The sequence below is a fragment of the Octodon degus genome, unplaced genomic scaffold (genome assembly GCF_000260255.1).
Source record: "Octodon degus isolate 3935 unplaced genomic scaffold, OctDeg1.0 scaffold00067, whole genome shotgun sequence".
NCBI lineage: Eukaryota > Metazoa > Chordata > Mammalia > Rodentia > Octodontidae > Octodon > Octodon degus.
Window position 1 is genome coordinate 3,261,722 of NW_004524643.1, and position 7,152 is coordinate 3,268,873.

A 7,152-nucleotide genomic window follows, 5' to 3' on the forward strand; every position below is an offset into this window, starting at 1 on the left:
CGCCCCCGCCCCGCACGCCGCCGCCCCGCATGGCCCGGTGCGCTGCGGGGTGAGTGCGGGCGACGCCGCGGCGGCCGACCTTGGGTCCTGAGTGCCGCAGTGGAGACCCGGCTCGCAGCCGCCCAGCCCAGAGAGGTCCTCGCGCCTGTGCTCCCTCGAGTGCTCTGGCCCCTGTCCCCACTGCGGCCTGGGCTCCGCGGCTCAAGTGAGCCCCTAGCATCCCGATTTCCTGGTGGCCTAAATTAGATTCACGCAGGATGCGGGGAAATCAAGGGAGCTGGGGCCTGCTGCCTCTTAAGTGCTTGGAGTTTGTGGCTGCTGCGGGACGTGCACGGCCAGGGTCCTGCACCTAGAGGCCCAGATGGATAGGACGAAGGCGCGGTGGGTTGTTGGAAGCCTCTGCTTTTTCTGCACAAGGGAGGTGTGCAGCCTTGTACGCCAGTAGTCTGTGTTCTGCCCTTGAACTTCCTGGTAGCTCTTTGCCAGCAGAGCTGTGAAAGGCAGGGCTAGTCTGGCAGAGGCCTGTGCTATGACTTTTGAGAGGGCCTGGAGTAGAGCGGCTGCCTGGAGTAGAGCGGCCGCAGCCTGAGGGTCCTGCCCCACAACGGCAGGCACCTGGACATTTCTCTGATGGCGAATAAGCAAAGGAGCTGGGTGAGAATTGGTACCTTTCGGAGGGACTTCAGCATAGTCCCAGACCCTGGATGATGATCTCCATGGATGGAGTGACAACAACTGGCCGTCTTCAGGGAAAAGCTGACCTTAGCTGGAACCATGGAGGACACATTCCTCCCCTAGCTCCAAAACGTCAGTGTGGAGTGATAGGGGAGCCCCTGAGCCAGGCAGATAGACAGAGTCTCACTTGGTTCCCAGTGATGGAGGAGATGCCTGGACCTCTCAGCCCCATCTTTAGTCCTGCCTCAGTTTTCTTCTGAGATCCCAGATCAGCGATGGGTCTTCACACCTACCTCAAGTGCTTTGAAATAGGACGGTTGTTTTTCTTGCCCTTACATTTGTGGGACTGCTCTTCGCATGGCCTCAAAATCAATCCCAGATCTTAATAATGTCACAGACAGGTAAAAAGTCGCACTAGGGTTAAGCACTTCGCATGGCCTCAAAATCAATCCCAGATCTTAATAATGTCACAGACAGGTAAAAAGTTGCACTAGGGTTAAGCAGGGAGATAGTTTTTTTCTCCTAAAGCAACTCATTGGCCTTCCCGACTTTTCTATCAGGTGTATTGATTTCTCATGTTTTCAACATGCTGACCATATTTAGGGATAGCAGCAACACTTTTGTCTTTTGATGTACAGTATGAGGTCTAACCGGGACAAAGGAAGGTGGACCCCTGGCTGTGCAGCCACCACCACGTAGTAGAGGACAAGGCTGCTTCTCTTTCTGATCTGACTTCAGATTTAACATTGGTTTTCCTTTTCCTGCACGCAGGGAGAAACTTGGGAGAATACCAGGTCCGAGATAGTGCTAGATAAGTGATATTGAATACAAGGATTCTGTGTCTAGTAGAAACTTCATGCTCATTTTCTAAATTGAACTCTCTTCTACCTGGTATAATAATGATGACAAAGAAAATGATGTTGACAGATAATTTGTGTGAAGCACATACTCTAGTTGAGCAAGATGATGTGCACCTTTAATCCTAGCTCCCAGAAGCCTGCGGCAGGAGGATCACCCTGAGTTTGAGTCCTCATGGGCTACATAGTGAATACAAGGCCAGCCTGAACGACACAGTGTGGCCTATTTCACTAATAAATAAACCAAACAAACAGACATCAAACCAAGCCAAAAGGAAGCGAAATGGGGCTGGCCAGATAGCTCAGTGGATTAAAACACCTACTTAGGCAGATGAGGGGACCGGGGTTCGATCCCCAGAGTACCATGCTAACCCCACGCTGAGATAGTGACTGAGACTGGGCATGGTGGTGTGTGACTGTAATCCCCATGCTTGGGAGGCTGAAAACAGGAGGATCACTGCGAGTCCGATCTGTGTAGTGAGACCCTGTAGACCCTGTACTAAATACATTTAAAAAAAAAAAAAAAAAAAAAAAGGAAGCGAAACGAATACCTGAAGGCAGTACTCTGATCCTGGTATGCACTATTAGTCAGTGCATTTTATGTATGCTATCTAATTTGTCATAGCAACCCATGAGGTTGCTATCTTTATTACCTTTTTTAAAAATAGGGGATAAAACTGAGCCATACAGGTTTAGTAACTTGCCCAAGGTCATGCAACGAAGTGGTAAAACAGGATTCAAACTCCCGAAAGATGACTTGAGTTTATGTTTCTTACCATATGCTGTACTGATTCTTGAGATTGTCATAGGTAGATCCTTGACTTAGCTCATTCATTTATTGTTTTATGCAATCATTTGTGAACAGATGTGTGTTGAGTACCTGGCATATAGCAGGTATGCGGATATAATCACGAATGAGACAAGCAAGGTCTGTTATGAAGCTGGTATTTAGCAGGTGAAGTCCCTCCTTGTGTAACACATACATCTTATGTGAGAAGCAAAACAGACCCCTATATCCCCTATCTTTCATCCAGAGAGGAGAGAGGCATCTTTCTCATTGAGACTAATTTGATTCCAGCCTTTCCTGGGGGCACTTAAGTGATAGCAGTAAATGCAAGCTGATCTTCCAGGCAGGAGGTGCAAGCCCTGGGCCTGGTTATCAGAGATGGTTCTGATGTTACTTCATTGGAAAAGTTTCAGGCCCCAAGGAACAGCAACATGGTAGACTCAAGGTGGAGTCATGAGGTGTGAGCAGAGCTTGTCCTGCTGAGACAGAGCTAAACTTTTGCCCCAGTCCTGGAGGGTGTTTCATCCCTCTGTCTCCAGCAGGACGCCTGGCCATTGTTGCAGTCTCTGCTGTCTGGGCAGGGCTACTGCTCATTGCCGTGAATCTGGTACAGAGGGCCTCGCACCCTTAGTGGGGACACGGAAGGCCACGTGCCCTAGGTGGGACAGTAAAGACTCAAGTGAAGGTGTTGTCCAATGGCCTTCCATAGGATGTTAATCAGTGTTTTCCTCTGTGGCAGCATTGGTCAAATAAGTGCACTGGATTCAATGAAGTGAAGCAACTTTCTTTACCACAGGTATTCTTGGGTGTTGAATTAGCTGGCAGAAATTGTGCATGAATCCAGTAAGGGTTCACAGGACACAGTCTTTTTCAGGCCTTCTGGTGCCCAGGATCTCATTAAAAAGTGCAGGATAAAATTACCCATGTGCACTGGCTGCAGCTGCAGCTGTTCCCATTGTAATCCCTTCCTCTTCCCCAAACACCAGCAGAAGAAATCAGTTGCCCTTCCTCCCTTCTGGTAGAATAATGCTAAGGGCTTGGAGTTTTTTCTCTGATGCCATAAGCCCGTTTAATTATTTTATGAACACACATTACCCTCCTTCTAGGTTACTTGTAGCCTGCTGCTCATACTGTTTATGAAACAGCTGGGAGGACAGGTGGGTTGTAATCTGTGTGGAGCCAAGGCCCAGCAGCAGCCGAGGATCATGTGTCAGCCTTGTAATCCTGCTCTGTGCTCACTGGGGCTACCATGTGGGCCCAGGAGGGCACAACCTCTCCATTGGACATGAGGGGTGACTCAGATCCAAGTCAGGGCTATAGCTAGCCCTCCCAGTAAACAGCTGACCCATCCTCTCTGGGCTCTTCTCCCCAGGATTTCAACAGCATCACAGAAATAGCTGTTTTGCTCATGGTTATTTCCTAGACCCAAATGATTTGTTGAAGTCACCAGAAGGCTGCATGTCTCTTCTGAGTCTGTCCCTTCTCCTAAAGGGCAGATGAAAAGGCACAGAGCCTTGTACCTGTGAGGCTGTTTTCATCCATCCAGCTTGGCTTCTGTGGGTCACTTACGGCAGGCTCCACCTTCCCCAGGAGAGCGGCTGAGGCTGCACAGAGCTGGAGGCCTACTGAGCGTGACAGACAGTAAGACGGGGAATGAGGGGGGATGGCTTGGGTGGGCCAGCTGCTCCCTGCTTCACACGTGCGCGCGTGCACGTGTGTGTGTGTGTGTGTGTGTGTGTGTGTGTGCAGTGGAGCTTGTCCTGGTTATCTGTGATACACCGCTTCTTACAGAGAGGAAAGAAAGGGCTGGAGGGGGCTGCCACTCTCATCTCAGTGACCCCTTCTTCTTGCTGCCGCAGCACCAGAGTTGTCCCCTCTCCATGAGATTCTGTCCTTCCCTGGGCAAGGGGAGACTATCCAGGCCCTCCCTTCTTTAGAAGGGGATGGGAGGAGTGGCTGGCATTGACAGCTAGGTTCTGAGTTCCTGCCCAGGCCTGAAGTACAGTGTGTGTGTGTGTGGGGGGGGTTTCTGAGGGTTTGGGGGGGCTCTTCCAAGTAGATGCAAGGCAGGCTGTGCCACAGACACATCCCTTGGTGAGATGAGCACAGGGCCCAGGTGAGGCCTGAAGTGGGATTCACAATGGAAGGCCCAAAGGTGATGTTATCACTCATTCTATTCTGCTTTCTGGGTTGGAGGGAGCTGGTGGCTCCTGTCTGTGGTTACCCAGGGTGGCTCAGGGCAGCAACTGCTTTAGTTTCCTCTGACAGGGCTTGGAGCAAGGCCAGGACACTGCCTCTGGGCCGGCACAAGTGTTTTGTCTTGGATATCCAGCTTTACCTGGGGGCTTTAGGATCTTGGCAATTTTCCACTTGCATCTCTTATTCAGGAAAGAATTTCCAGCCCCGACTTTTCCTGCTCACAGATATGCAAAGCAGAGACCTCCCACCCTAGCTGCAGGGGCCCCAGCTTGCTGCTTTTATATGGACTCAGCTCAGCGTCCAGGCTGCACACAGCACCTGGTCTCGGGCGGGTGCACCCGTGTGGCGTCCTCAGAAGCAGCCATGGAGTCTCCAGCGTCAGACTCAGGTCTGTGTTGTGGGTTCTGTCACTCAGCGTCTGGCAAGAGCCGGAAACGGCTTGACCTGCAGAGGAGGGGATCTTGGTGGTGCCGAACTTCTCCTCCAGAGAAGCTGCGGTGCCGTGCGCAGTTATTATATGTTGGAACTGGCCACAGCCCAGAGCTTTCCAACTGACATTTCTTCACGCTCGTTGCAGGGTGTTGTGTGTCACAGCAAGATAAGCTGTGTTGCTCGCTGACTGATGCCGGTGAATTCACAGTTAAGCCTCCTAAGCCAGCTGGCTTCAGCCGACAAATGGTTGCAAGGCAGATGTGATCAGGCAGCTGGAGCTGCATTCTGCCTGGGCATCTGCAGAGTGGGCTGTCCTTGGGAGGCCTGGCTGGTCTGAGAGGGGAAACAAACTCTGGAGAGCAGGGGTGGGCAAGTAGGAGCTGTCGGCAGGGGAGTCCAGAACACTGCAAACACGCGGCTGGCTGCAAGGCCTGCCTGGGTTGCCCTCAGTCCATATCTCAGTCTTCATCAGTTGTTTAAAACCCTGGAGGTAGTTCTGTAGGTGATTCCTACCTCTCTCTGCAGGGAGATGCCACTCGCTCTGTGGTCCCGGAGTCTTTAATGTGCTCTGTGAACCTGGATCCAGGGGCTGTAGGATACAGCATCTTACTGACAGTGGACCGTAGCTCTTGTTTTATCAGCAACAGGTTTTGACTTCTCCTGGGCATAGTTTGAGAAATACTGATGTAAGCTTCTTAAGATGAAGGAGAAGAGGAAGAAGGGGGAAGAACATTTATAGAAAGATACATCCTGAAACATTGTGTTTGGTTGCATTGAGCGAGCTAAAAATGCTTTCAAGACCAAGATGTAAGAACCTCAGAGAAGAAAGACTCTGCCAAAGTCCCGCTCCTGAGGGGCTGGGTCAGGCTGTGTGTTGGCAGGAGCTTAGGCAGACTCATGGGCTCATGGGCTCACCACCCTTTGGGCAGGCCTTCTGTGTGGCCAGGTGGGAGAGGGCCCTAATTGCCCACATCTGTTAGAACATGATGGTGAACCTGTGGCACATGTGCCACAGCTGGCTGTTGGTTATCATTGAAAGCTCTAAAAGGCTTGCCGTCACTGCGCTAGAATAAGGAGTTTAATTTGTTTTTGTTATTTTTCCTTTTATACAGTCTTATATCTATTTATTTTCTTTCTCTGTATTTGTTTAATAGTTGATGTCATAACAACATTAATTATCATAATAAGACACCCTCGCTTACGGACATTGCTGGCTCCTGGTCATTTTGAGGGTGTGTGTCTCTAGTCCATAAGTATAAGCATCTTTTTATAAAGATACAGTGAGGATACAGTTTGGCATATAGATTTTTTAATTTACTATTATTTCACAAGATTTTTTTAAAAATATATTTAGTATAGGGTATAGAGGCTACAGGGTCTCACTACCCAGATTGGACTTGTAGTGATCCTCCTGTTTTCAGCCTCCCAAGCGCTGGGATTACAGGCATGTACCACCATGCCCAATCTTAGTCACCTGGCTCAGTGCACTCTGGAGGTGTGGCTGGCAATAGCACGCCGGGGATCGAACCCCTGGCTCCTGTGTCTGCCTAAGCAGGCACTTTAATCTGCCTCTCAAGATTTTTTTTTTTTTTTTGTGTGTGTGTATGTGTGCAGGATCTCACTACACAGCTTGGACTCATAGTGATCCTCCTGATTTCTGCCTTCCTAATGCTGGGATTATGCGCTCTCTACCACGCCTGGACTCCATCACTGGCTCAATGTGCCCGCGGGGCATGCTGTGCCAGAGATCAAACCCTGGCCCCTGCCCTTACCTAAGCAAGGGCCTAGTCTGCTGAGCTATACTGCCAGCCTTCTCACAAGATTTTTCAAATGTAGTTTACCATCCTTATAAGTCTAAAGCTGGTTGTTTATTAGTTCTTTTCTCCCATGTGGGTACACTCTCATTTGGACATTTTAAAGTTCTTAATGTAAAGAGTGTGGGTAAAAATCATTGTGCTTTTTCTTCTTTTGGTTGCATGCTTAGTGGAATATTTAGAAGGGTGATAGCTTGGTCCAACCGTGGGGCTCTTTATGGCATTTGCTACCCTTTGCCTGCCCCTGTTCAGTGTCTACCTCTGAGATGCAGTGTGTCTCCTTTGAATCATTGGCTTGGAATTAGGGGATGGCTTCAGCTCTGCTCCAGCTCAACTGAGCCTGGTGTTCTGTGCTGCACCAGCTTTCTCTCCCCTTCTTCTTCCTCTT

General features: G+C 49.9%; 1 protein-coding gene across 2 annotated transcripts in view; it reads left to right on the forward strand.

Moving 5' to 3' along the window:
- Ampd3 (adenosine monophosphate deaminase 3) overlaps positions 1 to 7,152 on the forward strand; it is a 42,764-nt gene that overhangs the window by 543 nt on the left and 35,069 nt on the right. The window contains exon 1 of one of the 2 annotated variants that reach the window (XM_004634870.3): positions 3,732 to 3,960. The exons of the other annotated variant lie outside the window; for it this stretch is intronic. The gene's annotated coding sequence lies outside the window, so the exon portion shown is untranslated. Of the gene's footprint in view, positions 1 to 3,731; positions 3,961 to 7,152 lie in introns of those variants that run through there. 2 annotated transcript variants of the gene reach the window in all.